This window comes from Camelus ferus, chromosome 11, assembly GCF_009834535.1.
Source record: "Camelus ferus isolate YT-003-E chromosome 11, BCGSAC_Cfer_1.0, whole genome shotgun sequence".
NCBI classification, from domain to species: Eukaryota; Metazoa; Chordata; class Mammalia; order Artiodactyla; family Camelidae; genus Camelus; species Camelus ferus.
Genome location: NC_045706.1, coordinates 64,159,533 through 64,177,537, shown reverse-complemented (window position 1 = coordinate 64,177,537; position 18,005 = coordinate 64,159,533). Strand labels below are relative to the sequence as shown.

General features: G+C 40.3%; 1 long non-coding RNA gene across 2 annotated transcripts; it reads right to left on the bottom strand.

Annotated features, from left to right (window-relative positions):
* Nucleotides 1–4,075: 4,075 nt before the first annotated feature.
* LOC116667253 lies at nucleotides 4,076–17,855 on the bottom strand. 2 transcript variants are annotated; one of them, XR_004324068.1, is made up of 3 exons: nucleotides 17,100–17,855; nucleotides 10,009–10,290; nucleotides 4,076–4,891 (listed from the first exon to the last, which is right to left on the bottom strand). It is a non-coding gene; the product is annotated as an uncharacterized LOC116667253 (long non-coding RNA). The 2 variants fall into 2 exon arrangements; XR_004324067.1 differs by having other exon boundaries at nucleotides 4,076–4,894; nucleotides 17,100–17,852.
* Between the last annotated feature and the right edge of the window lie 150 nt (nucleotides 17,856–18,005).

The window sequence follows — 18,005 nt, the reverse complement described above, 5'->3', positions numbered from 1 at the left end:
TCTTTTCACCTCTATGTCTCACCCAAGCTCTGAAATCTAAAAAGAGACATTTTTTTTTCATTCTTGAGAGTACCTGCACAGAGATAGACCTCAACAGTCTGGTTTAAAAACAATGAATTCACCGCAAATGAAAATCATCCCAAGATGTATCCATTTACAAATGGACTTGACTGTTTATTTCCTATTGTTTGTGTAAACAGATTATTATCACAGATTTAATACCTTTTAATAAATATTTTAAGTTTTAAAAGCTCGTCTCTGGAAACTTTTCCAGAGGTTTGTATTGTCTAGAATTTTCTAGCTGATACCCCTTGAAAGATTTTACCCATTAAGCTTTAATTTCTCTTCCTTTCCCAGGAGAGTGCTGCTGGATAGGCAGGATGACGAAGGCTCAGAGAAGGCTTTTACTCAAAATCACATTATCTGTCAAATAGCAATGACAGTAATAATAGCTAACGTTTATTGCACCATCACTGTGCTTTGCACTATTATGAATACTTAATCTCATTTCAGCATCATAGCAACCCACCAGTAGACGTTGCTACTATCACCACCACTTAATAGAAGGAAACTGAGATACAGAGTCATTAAGGTAACTTCCCTAAGGTCACGCAGCTTGTAGACGGCAGGTCTGAGCACTGGGCTTAGGTATGCTAAGTTCCAGGGTCTGCACTCTTAACTACTATACTCTCAAGCCCCGTGAGAGACGGGACTTTCAGGCTGGCTCACAAGACCCTCCTCTGCCTTCCTTTCCCATCTGAAAGAAGGAAAGAATGAAATGAGAAAGCAGTTTAACTATCCAGTCACAGAATAGGTCCAGTCCAAAAGGAGTGTTTCTCATGGAGGCCAAGTACTCTAGTAGACAGAGATGAGGGATAAGATAACCCAGGTGGGATACAGGCAGGTCCAGCGGTCACAGCCTTGTGTGGCTAATTTTCTTGATTAATATAGAAAAATGCACCTTTGAAGCAGCACCAGTGCTTTTTCAAGAAGTCATCTGCAGAAGGCTGGACCCCTGAGTTATTTACAGTTCCTTCAGGATACTTCATAGTTCTTTCAAACTGTGGTTTGTGTTAAATAGTACAAGAGGAGTAATGGTACCCCATGAGCTTGATGGTTACTTGCTTGAATTGGTTTCTGTGCCTAGCCAGAGTGCAGGTGGACTGGGTGGGCCTGGGCAGTGTTGTGTGGCTGCCCTTACTTTGACCATTTCTTCAGCAGGTCTGGCCAGCAGCAAGCCCTAACTTGAGCTAAGGTCTAGTTGTGTCTCCATTCTGAGTTGTCAGCCTTTAACCTGATCGTGAATGTTCCCACCCAAATATATGTCCAGTTAGATTCCTTCACTTCTGTGGGGCCTCAGGAGAGTCAGAAAACTTCATTCGCCACAAGATGTGCTATTGTATGTCAATTATAGCTCAATAAATCTAGGGGGGAAAAAAAGAGCTGGGTGCAGGGCAGCTGGCAGCCTTTCTCTTTCTCTCTCAGTAACTTCCATTTAAAAAAAATTACGGAATATTTAAAACATACAGAAAATTACAGGCTTGCACACATTTAAGAGATATTAATATTTTGACTATTTCCTTTCATTGTTTTTGGCCAAAAAATTATAGATAAACCAGTGCCTGAGATGCTTTTCAACTTTCCAAAAGGCAATTATTATAATTTTTTTCTAATTCCTTTTTTGCTTGTTTGTTTTTTGGGGGGAGGAGGTAATTAGCTATTTATTTGTTTGTTTATTTATTTATTTTTAATGGAAGTACCAGCAACTGAACCCAGGACCTCAGTGCATGCTAAGCATGCAACTACCACTGAGCTATATACCCTTTCCCCGTGATACAATTTTTGAAAGATGAAATATTTCAGAATTTGAGAAAAATCTTAAAGATAATACAGTCAGTGGGGAGTATTGAAGTTTTGAGATCAGAAAAATAACAAAATATGTAGTCCATTTACATACATTTTTTAAAGAGTATTGCTTCCTATGGTCTAGTTTATGTGGGTAGGTGTGGGCCATCTTCATCCAGTTTCGAGGCCCCCAGCTAGAGTCTGGTCAGTACCTCTTCCTGAACAGACGATTAGGTCCACACCACCGAACACCTCCCTTATGGGGTTCTCACACCCTGGGCCACCATACACTTACCCTAATTGCCCAGGGGCCAGATATAAGACAGCCAGGGACAGCCCCTGTGCCCCAAAATCTACTGAAATTATTCAGATTAGTCAACCATAAACCTGCTTGCCCTGTCTCTTTCCTTCCAGCAAAACCACAATAAAGGTGGTTTCCCTGCAGCTTGCCCTCCCTTTGCCTGGTGACTGACTTCGTTCTTCCCCTGAGTGGCCCTGAGTGGCATGCTGTGTTCTCCCCCAAGAGCTATGGGTACAAACCACTGTAAAAACTTTCCAGTTTTTCCCTCTTGATATGCCTCTGACCTCACCACACCTTACCCCAGGTAATACGGTTAAAACAATTCCTTCTCACTGCAGCTTCCATTTCAAAACCGTGGGAGGAAGCCTGGCAGGAGGTCCCTGCATCAGTTCCATTTTGTCTTTGAGTACTAGCCCCTCCTGGGGAGCAGCATGTCCTGCCTCTGCTTCTTCATAGCAGAGTTTGTGCTCCCTAAGGCCAGTGAGCAAGGAGGCCAGGATTGGCCAGTGATTCTTCAGCCTCACTCCACGTGGGAAAGAAGCCTCACTCACTGCATGTGGGATACAAGTGTGGGCCCAGGTTAAGTGGGTGGCAGTTCTCCTGAGAGCTGACTAACTGCATTTCATTACCCATGCTTTTGTCAGAAGTTCTCTTTTTCATCACTTGGGACTTATTAAGCAGCAATGTGTCCTAACATTTTCATTTTGACCACTTTATGAAAAAATAAGCCCCAAGTTTTATCCTGGAAAAAGGGAATAAATTTGAGGACTTATCTTCATAAAGGTTCTTAATAATGTTGATTTTGAAAGTTTCTGACCTACAACAGAGAAAAAAGAGGGGGTGGTGAGAGTTTGTAAGTTAACAATCAGTTGATTAAAGTGATTTGGCTGTGACTGACAAGGGATCAATTTTCAAAATATATAAACAGCTCATACAACTCAATATCAAAAACAAACAAACAAAAAAATCAAACGACCCAATCAAAAAATGGGCAGAAGAACTACATAGATATTTCTCCAAAGAAGACATACAGATGGCCAACAGGCACACAAAAAGATGCTCAATATTGTTAATTATTAGAGAAATGCAAATCAAAACTACAATGAGGTATCACCTCACATGGGTTAGAGTGGAGAATACAGTCTACAAATAGGGGAGAGGGTATAGCTCAATGGTAGAGTGCCTGCCTAGCAGGCATGAGGTCCCAGGTTCAATCCTCAGTGCCTCCATTAAAAAAATAAACCTAATTACCTCCCCCAACAACCAAAAAAAGTAGTTTACAAATAATAAATGCTGGAGAGGGTGTGGAGAAAAGGGAACACTCCTACACTGTTGGTGGGAATGTAAATTGATGCAACCACTATAAGAAACCATGTGGAAGTTTCTTTAAAAAAACTAAAAATACTAAAAATATAGCTACAATATGATCCAGCAATCCCATGCCTGGGCATATATCCAGAAAAGATGAAAACTCTAATTCGAAAAGATTACACACCAGTGTTCATAGCACCACTATTTACAATAGCCAAGACATGGAAGCAACCTAAGTGTCCATCAACAGATAAATGGATAATGGAAGATATGCAATGGAATGTTACTCAGCCATTAAAAAATAATGAAATATTGCTATTTGCAGCAACGTGGATGGACCTAGAGAATATCATACTAAGTGAAGAAAGTCAAAGACAAATATTATGATATCACTTATATGTGCAATCTAAAAAAGAATAAAATTTACAAAATAGAATTTTATTTTGAATTTATTTAGAAAATAGAAACAGATTCACAAAGAAAACACTTATGGTTACCAAAGGGTCCTAGGGTGAGGGTGTGGATAAATTAAGAGTATGGGTTTAACAGATACACACTACTATATATAAAATAGATAAACAACAGGATTTACTGTATAGCACAGGGAACTATATTCAGTATCTTGTAATAACCTATAATGGAAAATAATCTGAAAATATATACATATATGTGAATCACTTTGCTGTACACCTGAAACACAGTATTGTGAATCAACTATACTTCAATAAAAATAAAAAGTAAGTTAAGTGGTTTAGTGTGTGGGTGGCAATGAGAGATGGGGAGGGCAGCAGGGGGAGGAAAGAAAAGATAGGGCTTATTCTTCTATATAAGGAAGGAGAAATCAAAACTTCCCTGCATCACAGACAGCCTCATGTCAGGAATCATGGAAACTACCTAAACTCTTGCTTTTGTCAGGGCATCCCAAGAGGCAGGCCACATGGAGTGCTATAAAGAAACTAGGAGGGGAGGGAAGGGTAGAGCTCAGTGGTAGAGTGCATGCTTAGCATGCACGAGGTCCTGGGTTCAATCTCCAACACTTCCACTAAAAAAAGAAACCTGATTACCTCCCTGACAAAAAAAAAAAGAAAGAGAGAGAGAGAGAAAGAAAGAAAAGAAAGAAAAGAAAGGAAGGAAGGAAGGAAGGAAGGAAGGAAGGAGGAAAACCAGAGGTGGTGGCTTCATGCTGTGGCAGCCTGGCTAAGCAGAAGGACATTGCCCGGAATCCCTTTCATGTGTGTTTCCGAATGGGAAAGGAAATATAAGATTCTTCTGTGAGATTTGGCGATGGAACCTGCCATCCCTAATCCTCTTCAGTGAGTGTCAGTGACCAGCCTTGCAGCTCTCCACTTTCCTCTGGATCCTCTGTTAACTTCCCCAACTCCTGGGTCAGGTGTGAGTTTAGCAAGGCAAGAAAGGGTCTTCGACTGGACGCCCCTACTACCAAGGTTAGAGGCAAGGAGGACAAAGAGAATGGAGCAGAATTTCAGTTTCAGGTCTGATCTGTGAGTTCCAACTGTCCCCACTTCATATCCATCTTTCCTTCCCCACAGAGAATGCTTAACCAGCTCCCACTGTGGCATAGCTGTCAAATCCCTGTAACAAGTTAGATATACACATCTCCTGGTGGTTCTGTTCCTCTCTTTGAACCTTGACAGATAAAGAAGGCTGCTCAAAATTTTTAGTTGTACATATAAAATAAATGGGTACTTAGTGACATGGCTGTGTTCTTAGTGCCTTCCTACTTAACACATGTAGAAAATATAAATCACATGATCTGACAAGCAGTTAAGTATGCTGTCTTCTTGGCATGCTGATAGCAGAGATTTTTTTTTTTTAATGGTCTGGTGTACATTTTCCTAAAATGATATATTCTGGTATTGTGATTAAATACAAAATATAGATCTATATCTATATCTATCTAGAGGGATGTACCTAAAAATGTTAACAGTGGTTTCCTCCACACTTCCCCTCTTCTGAATATTGGGACCACTGCCTATTTCTACTATTCTAGCCCTTTATCCTTTCTCCAGGGCTTCTCCAAGCTTATGGGACCTCACTGTAGCAAACTCACTTGCAGGCCATCAGGTCACCTCTCTTTGCTCTTACAGATCTCAACTGCTCATTATCAATGTTAACTTCATTGACTAAAACCAGCATCTGAGGTGCAATCTCCTCATCAGATAAAAAGTTCTTACATTTTTCTGAATGTCTATTTTATAGGCGCTCACGAAAAAGTGCTAATAAAGACAAGTCATCTACCTTGTAATCTTTAACACCTATGACTCACAAATATCTCTACACTACCATATATAAAAATGTGTTCAGGAAACCTAACTGGAGTTGGGAAGCCATGGAGAAAAGGAGCTCTCACGCATACATCACTCATCGCAGCATGCATAGGAAGCAGGAAGAAGGAAGATTTTCCCTTGGCTTTGCAACAGCCAAGCTACAGGTGCCCAGCACAGAAAACTGCCTTCACCTGTAGCCAATGGTACCATGTTATTGCCTGTAGCCAATGAGAAGCCACCACCACTTTCAACTCTCATTTTCTTCCAGTGAACTTTTGTTTAAAATAACCCCAGCATCTCCTAACTTCCTCCTTTCCTCTATAAAAATACACTTTCCTCTTGGGTTCTCTGGACTTGCCTATGGTTCACCATAGTGTGCTTGTCCCGAGTTGCAATTTCTCTGCTACTTCTGAATAAACTTGATTTTGCTGGCTAAATCGCTTTACCTTTTTCTTTTTAAAAAATTGACATTTCTAGTGTCAGAAGTGGGATCCGAAGATGACGAATCCCTGAGGAGTTAACAAGCCTGGAACTGTGTGTGGTGCCCCTTTGAGCCCCTTGTGCCCCTCACTTCCATGAGTCATCGTCGTCCTTTTGGTTTGGTAAGTCTCTTCTGAGATTCGAGCTCCCCCCATTTTGGTTGAGCTCTCCAACTTTATTTGGGATCCGTTTTCTTGCAGGCATCATCCTTTTGGTGAGTACTCATTTGTTTTCTGAACTTCTGGTTTTGAAGTATGGGATCCCAGTCCTCTAAATTCTCTCAGCAGAGGACTCCTGGGACACCCTGGCCGGTTTAATGTTAAAAAAAAAAAAACTATGGTCCCTCCTTGTGTACCTTCTTAAAACTAAGTGGATCGACTTCATCAAAGATCATTTACAACTCCAATGGCCATGAGAGAAACTTCCAACCTCCCCAAGCTTGTTTTTCTCAGAACCAAATTAGAAGACTGTAGCTCTAAAGTCAATCAGACTGAATGGGATCCCTCTTTTAATTGGTACCTGGAGGCTTCCAACAGTATTCAAGATTCCAAAACCGCCTCTTTACAAAATACCATTTCTAAATTAACCAACAATTGAAAGAGGACCCCCAAAAGAGCTTCTGAGGTCTCTTTTCCCCTTCCCCCATCCTTTGTCTCTGGAGCCAGCTTCCTTTCCCTTCTGCACTGTCCCCATCTCCTCCTTAGTCTCCACTTCCTCATTCTAATCTCCTCACTGAACTTCCCTTTTTCTCTGAACCTCTCCTTGCCTCCTCCTTTTCTGAACCTGTTAAAACTTGCGCCTCTAAAAATCACACTCTCTGAGGATCCAAATGCCTAACCTCTAATTTTTGCATGTTTCCTGGACTAAAAGCTGAACTATGAGCCATAGTCAAAGGTGTTTCCAAGGTAACTGAGGATTCCCACAGATTTGCTGAGGAATTTAATATAGTGATTCACATTTACCAACTAACTGGGCTTCTCTGACTTATATCAGCTAGTTCATATTCTTGTCAGTGAAGGCCAGGCTCACACTGAATGAAAACTGCCAATTGAGAGGATCCTGAGAAATCTTTAGAATTACAACCCTAGGACAAAGAAACTCCTGAGGTCTTATTATATGATCAAACTCATGGAGTCACCAAGCGACTCCACTTGGCAATTCCTAGGACTTTCCCAAAGCCGGTTGACTGGAATAAGAGTCAGGCTTGCCTCCAGAAGCCTGATGAGCTCATGGCATGATTATTACAGCCAGTTCCAAATTGTCTTTAAAGAAAACTCTGGTCTTCGTTTGGATGTTGAATCCACTCGACTTGCCTTTAATTCTATGTTCATTAACAGGCTAAACTGGGATCTTTCTCTTCTAGCTAAAAGGACCAGGATGTAATGGGAAACTGTGTCCACTCTAGATTTAGTTAGTTTAGAAAACCAACTCATGCACACCCTAGATGATTCAACTAAAAGGAAGACCACTAAAATCCTTAATCTTCAACTCCAAAAATGGAGGCCTCTAAACAAAACCAAAACCCTCCTGACCTCCACCATTATTTTAAAAAGCTAGGACACTGGAAGTAAGAAAGGCTGCTACACTTAAGTATTGCAAGGACTTTTAGTCTTCTAATCAGCCTTACCAATGTCCTCCTAATCTTCAAGGACTTTGAGGAAATACAGAGGATTTCCCCAACCTTTTCTCTTGTCTTGAAGAAATGACCCTTTAGAATGGGAATGCATCTCTTTCTGTCCTTTTTGCACCAGAGCTATATTCTTGGTGCTCAGTCCCACTACCATTAAACAGCCCCTGCCTCAGAGTACTAAATGGTTCAAATAGTGGGGGGTCTCTAATAAAGCTCAATAAGTTTTTATCTCTAAACCTACCTCCTTCATACTCAACACCTTTCAGTAAGCCATCTCACTTGCTATGAAATTCTCCTGTTAACTGCCCCTTGTATCACTCTTGTCCACTGTAATAATCTTAATCCTGCTACTCTTCTCCCCTCTTTACTGATGAAACCCTTCATGACTGCTTATAGGAAATTCCCTTAGATAATGTTGGCTTCTCATGATTCACTAATGGTTCTTATTTGAAAGACAAAAATGGTAAATATTATGTTGGATATGCAATGTCAACTCTTCTTTAAGTAACTGAGTGGCACCTTTGCCTTTGGCTACTTTGGCCCAGTGAGCCAAACCATACAGACTCACATGGGCTTGTATCCCAATCAAGGGCAAAATTGCCAACATTTACACTGATGGCAGCTATTCCTTTGGCATTGCTCACAATTTTGGATGTTATGGAAACAACATGGCTTCCTTACTTCCAGTGGAGATAAAATTAAAAACAGCCTTTATGTTCAGGAATTATTAGATGCCATACTCTTATTACCTGCTGCTTTGACTATTATTAAGTTTCTGGGCATGCTAAACTTGACTCTTTAGAAGTTAAAGGAAATTACCTCATTCACATTTTTTTTTCCCCAAAAAATGCTGCCCTCAAAGGGTCCAAAAGTCAAGCTTCTGTCATGGTCCAAAGGAACTTGGACCCTTCTGATTGTTGGATCTGTCATCAGAAAACCCATTCTGTCCATGACAGCCATGACTCTATTCTTCACTGTAGCAAACATTTTCCCTTCATCTCCTCTGTGACCGCTAACTACAGCTTACTCTTTTGGATATATCTCACTGAGTCAAACATCTACAACCAGGTTTTCCTGCACCTTGCTTTGACCTCTCTCATGTCATACCTCTCAATGCAACTAATCATACCTATTTCACCTATACAGTTCCCAGTTCTCACCACTAGGTTAGGTGTGCTTGCCATGGGAAAACAACTCCGTTTTGTATGGCCTTTGAGAACAAAGTCCACAGAAAGCATGGTTTCCCTTTAATTGTTCACCAAACACCACTGACCCTTGGTTTGAAAGGGCCAATAGAACAATCTCAATTAACGGCACTATTAATAACCAAACCCTAGCAGGAGTCTTACATGAACCATCTGGTTTTATCTTTGTAGCCAATGGGGCTCTCCATGGGCTTATGAATGTTTCGACAGCTGGTGGGTTAGAGGCCAGTGCTTACTAGGATTTCTAACTGTCCACATGGACATCCACATGGAAATCTGAAGCTTCCCATTGGTCTTCCCCATTAAACCTTCACAGCCACCTTAAATGGGAACTCCTGGGAGGTATACACGACTCTGGATTTGCTTCCATTGGAAGGGCACTTTTTCATTTAATGCAATCATTATTTCTCACGGTAACCCCAAGAGGTAGTTTTATCTCAATTTCATAGGTGAGGGTCTTGTCCAAGTCATCCAGATAGAAAGTGGCAGATCCTAGATTTAAACTAGCCTGTCAAATCCTGGAGTCTATGTGCCTCTTAAACTCTCTACAAGATTGCACCTTGACACAGCTAGGCCTCGCTTTGTAGGGTTCCTGTATGCACAAATTTCACTTAACAAAGTTTAATTAAGTAACACCAGCCCCCAACAACTTGGTTCAAATTCCAGTTACTACGTGTATTAATTGTACTTGTATAAAATATAAACGTGGCTGCTAGCTCTTCAGGCTACAAATCATAATAGAAACAACAGATGTCCATCATGATCAGTGACCAATAATGTAAGTTCTCTGAAAGTCTGTCAGTGAGCACTGTGAGGCTGTTACTTAGTTCACACATGGACAGAAAAGCATGTGGTTGTGTTGCTTGATTCCCAAATTAAACCTAAGTGACAATTTTTAAAAAGGGATGATCAAAGAGGGTACTCAGGCTAAGGTAGTGTCTTACTCACAGATAGCTGGGTGACAGCTTCCCATGGGCTGCGTCCACAGACATGTGAAGACTCGCACCATGAGCCATGGAAGGGTTGGTGCCACTACTGCAGTATATAGTGCTGCAATTCTGGGGTGCCTCACTGCTGAGGTGCTGGAGTGGCAAGTAATGCTTCCAAGGATTTCAGAGTAGAGCAGATCACTCCATGTCACCTGCAGCTTGCAATCCGTGGTGAAGAGCTGGATTCTCTTTTCAAGGCTACCATAGCTGGTGTGGTGTGATCCCTTATATTCCCAAGTCTCTGGAAAGAAGGGACAGCAGAAAACTGCTTAGACAGTTGTTTTAACCAATACTCTTTCCTCCCCCATCATTGTACTGTAACTGGGATGGAAGAAATAATGGGAATATGTGGAATTTTTAAAATAGTTATATTGAAAAGCATAGATAATTACTGTAGACATGACAAAAGAAACATTTGGACATTCTTAGATTTGAAGTTGGTAAGAGTACCCTTTTGTGTAGCAACAATTGTGTGTTGATTGGCTAGGTTCCTCCCACATGTTTTACACAAAAATGGAATTGATAGACCATTTTTTACAAAAATAATTTGTCTCAAGACTCTTCTATTTGTGATGTGTCAGAAATATTTTGCTCATATTTTCAAATTTTTAAAATTTCAAGTTGGTTATATATTCTGAATAACCTTAAAACAAAAGCTGGGAATATAGTGTTATGATGATTGATTACCATATTAGGTTGAAACTGAGATGCTATCCATTTGTAGTATGCACCATTATTTTACATACTCCTAAAGAAAGAAAAATTCTGTGAATTAAACTATGATATCCCATCAATTATGAGTTGTATCCCAATTTCAGAGATGTTAGAATACAAAAAAATGTTCATTTAGAAGTGACAAAATAGGGTAGTGGAGTTATTTATTTGCTCAGCACTTAGTATATGGCAGGCCCTGTGCTAAGTGCTCTCTCTATTGATGAATTTTTTCACCTCCACTTTAAAGATGTAAACCTGAGGCTCACAGAAGTTAAATGATTTGCCAGAATCACTCTAGTTATCTAGGAGATAGACTAGTAGATAGAAAAGGGCAGAACTAGGATACAAACCTAGATTTGGCTGACCCCAGACACCACACTCATACCTAGAATTGAAGTTAAATTTATCAAAGTTTTCTGCTTTTGGCTTAAAATTCCAACTTTCAGTGGTCCTTTATTGATATGTTAATATTCAGTAATTCATATAATATTTTAAAAATTATATTTGTCAGTTTCTAACTAACTGTTATACGATTTAACTTAATGTACTAGTTAATGGTCCATCAGAAAGTTATATTTTTCTGCCTGGAAGTCTTCATTTAAAAAAAAAGAATTTTTTGATGTTTTATAATAGTATCAAAAAAAACTTCTTATTTTAAAAAACTTATTTTATTATGGAAATTTTCAAAAATACAGAAAAATAAAGAGACTAAACAGTATAATGAAAAAAAAAAAGGGGGGGAACTGACCAACAAAGAGGAAAGTGCAGCAAGTAAATGAAAAGTGAGTGCTGGGTGTGAAACTGGAATGAGCTTAAATGGATTTATGGAAGAAACAGCTGAATGGAGGAATGTTGACACTGCTGCTGTTCAGGAGACTAGATCTGCAACCAGAGGAACCCGTTGAAGGAAAACTTATCAACAGAAATGAGAAAAGTGTGATGAAAAAGATGAAGGTGTCCTAGAGGATGTGATGCTGGCAAAAAACTTCACATTCACGGCTTCTTGGAGATATTTCATGACATTAAAAGTGGAAAGGATAAAATGTTGGAAGCTGGCAACATTTTATAAAGGGGTATGACAATTCACCAAGGCACTGAAAAGATGCTTGCTGTATCGTAAATTATACAATGAAAGAAGCAGCAAGTGTTGTTTAGACTACTCTTGGTAAGTTTTTATAAATAAAACACTTTAATGCTCAATGTTTCTAGTAAGTTATATAATACAAAATAAATATTAGTTTTAGTATTATATAACTGTCAAGAGAGTTTTAAATGTTTTGGTAAAAAATTTTAAAGGTCACAGAACGATAATAATATTCCCCCACTGAGTATTAAGATTGCTTTGCATGGTTTCAGTTTGCATGGCCACTCTGACAAGCCCATGCTGCCGTGCAAAGCAAGGAACACACACACACACACACAGCAAAGAATTAGTCTGACTTAAGAGGACGACCATTTGAATGGGATCAAAGTACTCTAGGTTTCTATGCAACCATTTACTATTTGGGCAACTTTGGAAAAATCACTTAACTTGCCAGAGTTGAGTCTCTTCAGCAGTGAAATAAGGCATTTGAACTATAACTTTCTCTTCTTTCCTGGCCAGTCTGACGTCTGCTAAGTGACAACCTACGAGTTACTAATGGCAAAGGCCTTTCTTTTGTCCTCTAAGTGAGAGGGCCACCTGACTCAATCTACAATGTGATCGTGAATATTAAATCTATAAATAAATCTAAGATAACAATCTATAATAAATGAAATCTGTAAATGCAATAAAAAGCAATTTGTAAGCCACTGTTCCTTCTGAGACAGACCGCATTCTTCTATGAATATCTCTCTAAATAAACTTGCTTTCACTTTACTATGGAAAAAAAAAGCAAGTGGCCATTTCCTGAAAATGTTAACTATAAACTTTTTGTTTCCTATGGGGGGGTTCTGGCTGATTTAAGAGTCACAAAGTTGGTTTTCATTCATCCAGACCACGACTGACACAGGCCCCTTTACATGGCTGAGCTCTGTGAGCATGGTTCTTTCTGACACTGAACTCACTTGGGCAAGTGTGCCCTTGAAATGTGCCTTTACGTTTATAAAATCTGAGCGATGTTGAAAACCTCACTTTTGCTCTACTTTTTAAACACTTAGTATATTTACATGAGAATTCTTCCTAAGGATTAATAAGTGCAATTAGATACTCATTTCAAAGCAGTTTACTTTGGTTCTTCCTTCAGGCAGGGGACCATGCCAGCTGCTCTGGACACAGTAGTAACTACATTTGGTCCCCACCCTTGATTACTGGTGAGCAACAAAGACATTTAAACCTTTTAAAATAAAACCAGATTAATTTCATTTAGATTACACATGAACACCTACTGAAGAAGCACTTCTAGCAATCAGCAAATACTTTTTGAGAACTTATTGGAGCTCCATGCTTAATGGTATGGAAGATAAAGAGAATTAAATTGTTCTGTCTTTGTGTTCAGACAGCTTACCACAAAGCTGAGGTTTTGGTTTTTTTGTTGTTGTTGTTGTTTTTTCTGAAAGAGCACAACATGTATGCAATCATGCCTTTTCAGAAAAGAAAAAGTATTCTCAGGGTCACATTTCATTAAAAACTCCGAGAACAGAAAATTCGATTAAATCGCATAGGACTAAAATATGAAGATTGCAATAAAAATAATGACTCCAGTCAATCCTTGACTAAAATTTATGTTAAGCACCTGTGAGGGATCCTAAACTGTACTGAAAGCTGTAAATAAAAGCCAATCACACTTAGGCCCTAGAGGGAAAGTCAATGGCAAACCTTGGTGATGCTTCATACCTCTCCTTCATCTTTCTGTCCCTGAGATTTCAAATCTCTTGCTATTCACAAATGAGATTTTACAAAAAGCTGCTTTTAAATCTTGGACATCGGATCACAGTGAAATAATCCATTGTGGGATAAAAGTTCGCAGGGTGGCAAACGAGTTAGAGGAAGCATCTGGAGCCTTTCTTCTGAGAAATACTACACCCACAGAGTTAACGGGGAGGGCTAGCGTTCTAGAAGGCCGCACTTCCTTCTGTATACAAGTGAAACTCCCTCAAGGAAAAACTTTTTTCTGAAGTAATTAGTAGGAGTACCACACCTAAGACTGAAAAAACAGGTTCTAATCCTCCAGGCAGAGTGAAGAAAGGCAGTGGCTTCCAGCAGAGACAGAGCCATAGGGCAGTTCTTTCAGGGTGTTAGTTGAAGATCGGATTTTTTTTAATTGAAGTATAGTCAGTTACAATGTGTCAATTTCTGGTGTACAGATAGGATTTCAGTTCCTCCTTTCCTTCAGTGTAAAGCTGTCTTGTGTGATAAAGTTGGTGGGGGGACAGGCATTTTGCCACACAGGTTTGTTGAGCACTTGAAATGTGGCTAGTATGACTGAGGACCTGACTTTTTATTTTGTCAAATACACAACATAAAATTTATGGGGGCGGGGAGGGTATAGCTCAAGTGGTAAAGCACATGCTTAGCATGCACAAGGTCCTGGGTTCAATCAATCCCCAGTACCTTCTCAAAATAAAAATAAACCTAATTACCTACCCCACCCCCCAAAAAAAACCCAAATAAAGAAATGACTCTTAAAAAGTATTTTTAAAAAATAAATAAAATGTATCATCTTAACCATTTCTAAGTTCACTAAGTATATTCAGTATTGTGCAAGCAACCTCCATAACTCATTTTTATCTTGAAAACATGAAACTCTTTACCTGTGAACAATTCCCAATTTCCCACCTTTCCCCGTCTCTGGCAACATCATCATTCTACTTTCTGGCCCTATAAATCTACTTTTGATACCTCAAGTAAGTGGAATCATATAGTACTTGTCTTTTTGTGACTGGCTCTTTTCACATAGCCGAATGTCCTCAAGGTTCATCCATCTTGTAGTGTAATAGAGAAGAACAAATCTGACTCCATATTAGATCTGTTTCTTTGGCTCTAACCCTGTGCTCTGTTTCTTGGGCTTAGTCATGCAAGTTCTGTACCTTTTGTAAAAAATGTTTCCTATAGCCTGAAATATACAAAGACAGCCAGTTCTCAAGGCTCTGATCTTTAAGGATTTAACACTTTCCCATTCATATAAAGATAAAAAGTTGCAGAATAGAAAATAACATTTGTCTTGGAGGTTTACAGGGGCCCCATGACCTGACCTACCTGGACAGCTATAAAAACAAAGGATTCTGACACTAAGAAGTTTGGAACAACCAACCACACCCCTTCCCCTTTTTAGTATAAAAGGAGCCTAAATTCTGACTTGGGTAAGATGGTTCTCCATGACATTAGTCTGCCATCTTCTCAGTCTTCAGGCTTTCTGAATAAAGTCATTATTCCTTGCCCCAACACCTCATCTCCTGATTTACTGGCCTGTTGTGTGGTGAGCAGAACAAGTCTGGACTCAGTAATAGTGGCATGTCTCAGAGTTTCCTTCCTTTTTAAAAAGGCTGAATAATGTTCCCTCTTACGTATGCACCACATTTTGTTTATTCATTTAATGGTCAGTGAACACTTGGGTTGCTTCCACCTTTCAACTATTATAAATAATGCTGCTGTGAACATTGGTGTACAAATATCTCTTTTAGACCTTGCCTTCAATTCTTTTGGGTACATATCCAGAAAATAGAATTGCTCGATCATATGACAATTCTTTTTAATATTTTTAGTTGTCATACTGTTTTCCATAGCAGCTGCACCATTTTACATTTCTATCAGCAACACACAGGAGTTCCAATTTCTCCACATCCTTGCTTTAATTTAAAATAAAAACTCATACTCAATCCAGTTATGGGAAAACTTTTAAGTATGTTTGGAACAACATGGATATATGAGTCTGCTTTTCAACTGTAAATTTTATGAAATCTAAATATACATTAAGTATTCCCAATAAAAATTAAAATTCCTGATTAAAAAAATATATGGAGATGTAATATAAATGGAAAACACACACCAGGCTTCAAAGGAGAAAAGAACATCAAACATCTCATTGATAATGTTATATACTGACTACATATGAAATATTTTGAATATGTTGATACAAATAAAAATATTAAAATTAATTTTACCTGTGTTTTTACTTTTGTAAATGTGGCTACTAGAAGAATTTTAAATTACATTTGTGGCTCACATTATATTTCTATTGGACAGCACTGCTGTAAGGGTAGACACTATTCCCACCACATAATGAAAGCCATCAGATTCTGGAAGACTTCTTCTGGAGTCCCAATTACTGTAAGTCAAACAAATACTTTTCATTCTGTCTTCTGTCCCTAATATTTATATCCATCTTTCTTTTACTACGGGAGGATTACCTGAATGAAAATCTCTATCCACTGTTACTGAGAAAACCTGGACTGCTATATCCAGTCCCTCAGTGACTATCTGGTGTCCAGGCTTGGGTATCCTATTTTCTGTTTTGTTGGTGTATCATAGCCTGATGCCTTCCATTAGAGTGTCAACTCCCATGCCTGGGATGAAGGATGGGGACTGTGTGACACCACACCAGGGAAAGCTCAGTGGTGGTAATGTGTTTGCGGAGTCCAATTTCATTCCTTCTCCTTAAACTTGACAATGCTTCCTTAACACAACTTCTCCTCCTGTACCTTTGTGATTCTTACCCATTTACAGCTTATTCCCACTCTGAAAGCAGGCAGAAATCCTGGGGTTCCTTCTGTCTATGTGATGACAAATACTGGGGCAGGACCTAGGCCAGGCGTGGTCACTTTCAGTGACTATGGCTACATGCCCAGAGGAGTGTAGCCCCTCAATCTCACATTGCATTTAGAAGATTTTTATATACCAAGAGCTTGCCCCATTTTACCATTCACATTAATGTTTTGAGTTCTCATTATAGACTCTAAGGTTTTATTTTTGTACGGCTATGTGCAATCATAAATACGTTTTCATACTGGTGATGCCCACCAAAGACTACCAAAACACAGTTATGGTCCAACAATGAAGGGTTGTATGCTGTAGTGAGGGAGACCTCACACTCTGGGGAACCCTGGGGTATCTCACGAAGGGGGTGTAAATCAGAGGGTTTATTATAGTATTCGGGCTTGTGTTAGTTTGGGGAGGGCCCAAAGAGACAGTGATCTGTTCTGGTGCCGTCAGGAAGTAAGGGCAATTCAGTGATACACTTATCTGGAAAGCAGGAGGAATGGAGTAGGGCTAGAGTTGTCATTGGAGAAGCAACACTCATGTTAGCTAGGGAAAGGATGTTTGGTCATCTTTTTTGTGGTTGCATTGCGTTTTTTACCTGTTCAGGCATGATTAGTCTAATTATCCCCACCTTCCATCTCCTCAGAGAGAGACCTCACCTGACATCAAAATTCCATGACTCTGCTTATGTTGATCAGGACATTCAGGTCACCAAAGGTGGCTCTCAGGATTCCTTTTCTTCTTAGCGCTGAATCTGATCATAAGACGGAAAGCAAAAGATTTGCTTAGCAGCTTTTGCTACAGAATATGACAACTCTTGGTCCCCGATACTGCTAATTCCGACTGTGTATGTGTGCTTAACAAACAACTTCTCCCAAAGAATGGAAAGTTCAGTCTGTCTTGTTTACAGCAAAAACAGCTGGCCCGGATGTAGCAAGAACTCAAATGACACTGAAATGGAGCGTTTCTTACAGAAGTGAAGGTCTTAGAGTTGACACCCCAGCACTTTGTCTCTGAGGATCGGGCCTGAGGCGAAAGCCCTGCCCGCCAAAGGAACCCCTTGAAGTAGCCAGGTGAGGTCACCTGACGGTGCGGAGTAGCGACCCAAGAGCTGAGAGCGCAGCCTGCGCCCGCTCCTAAAGTTCTGCCCTCGGAGCCGCCTTTATTGGTCTCGGGGGTTCTCGGCTCCCTCTTTCTCCTCGTCAGGAAATGACTCTCATTTTCTTCTGTCACGCTGGTCTTCAATCAAGCGCCCTTTGGGCTCATTGTTTGGGAGACTCCGAGTCGGTAGCTTTAGTGGCTAAGGAGCGCTCTGCGAACCCGCTGCCTCGCCTGATAAGACCTCCCCCACCTCCCACCGCTTGCTACACGAACCGCCTCCGGAATTTCGCCCACACAACCACACTCACCCACGCCCCCGCCGCACCCCGCCCTCCGAAGCCCCGGCCCCGCCCCGAGCCTGGCCGACCAATCCCCTGCTCCGCTCCAGGCGCGACACTTGGGGCCCTTGCTGCCCCGCCCCCAGGCACCCGCCACTGGGGCCCCGCCCCGCCCCGCCGTAATCT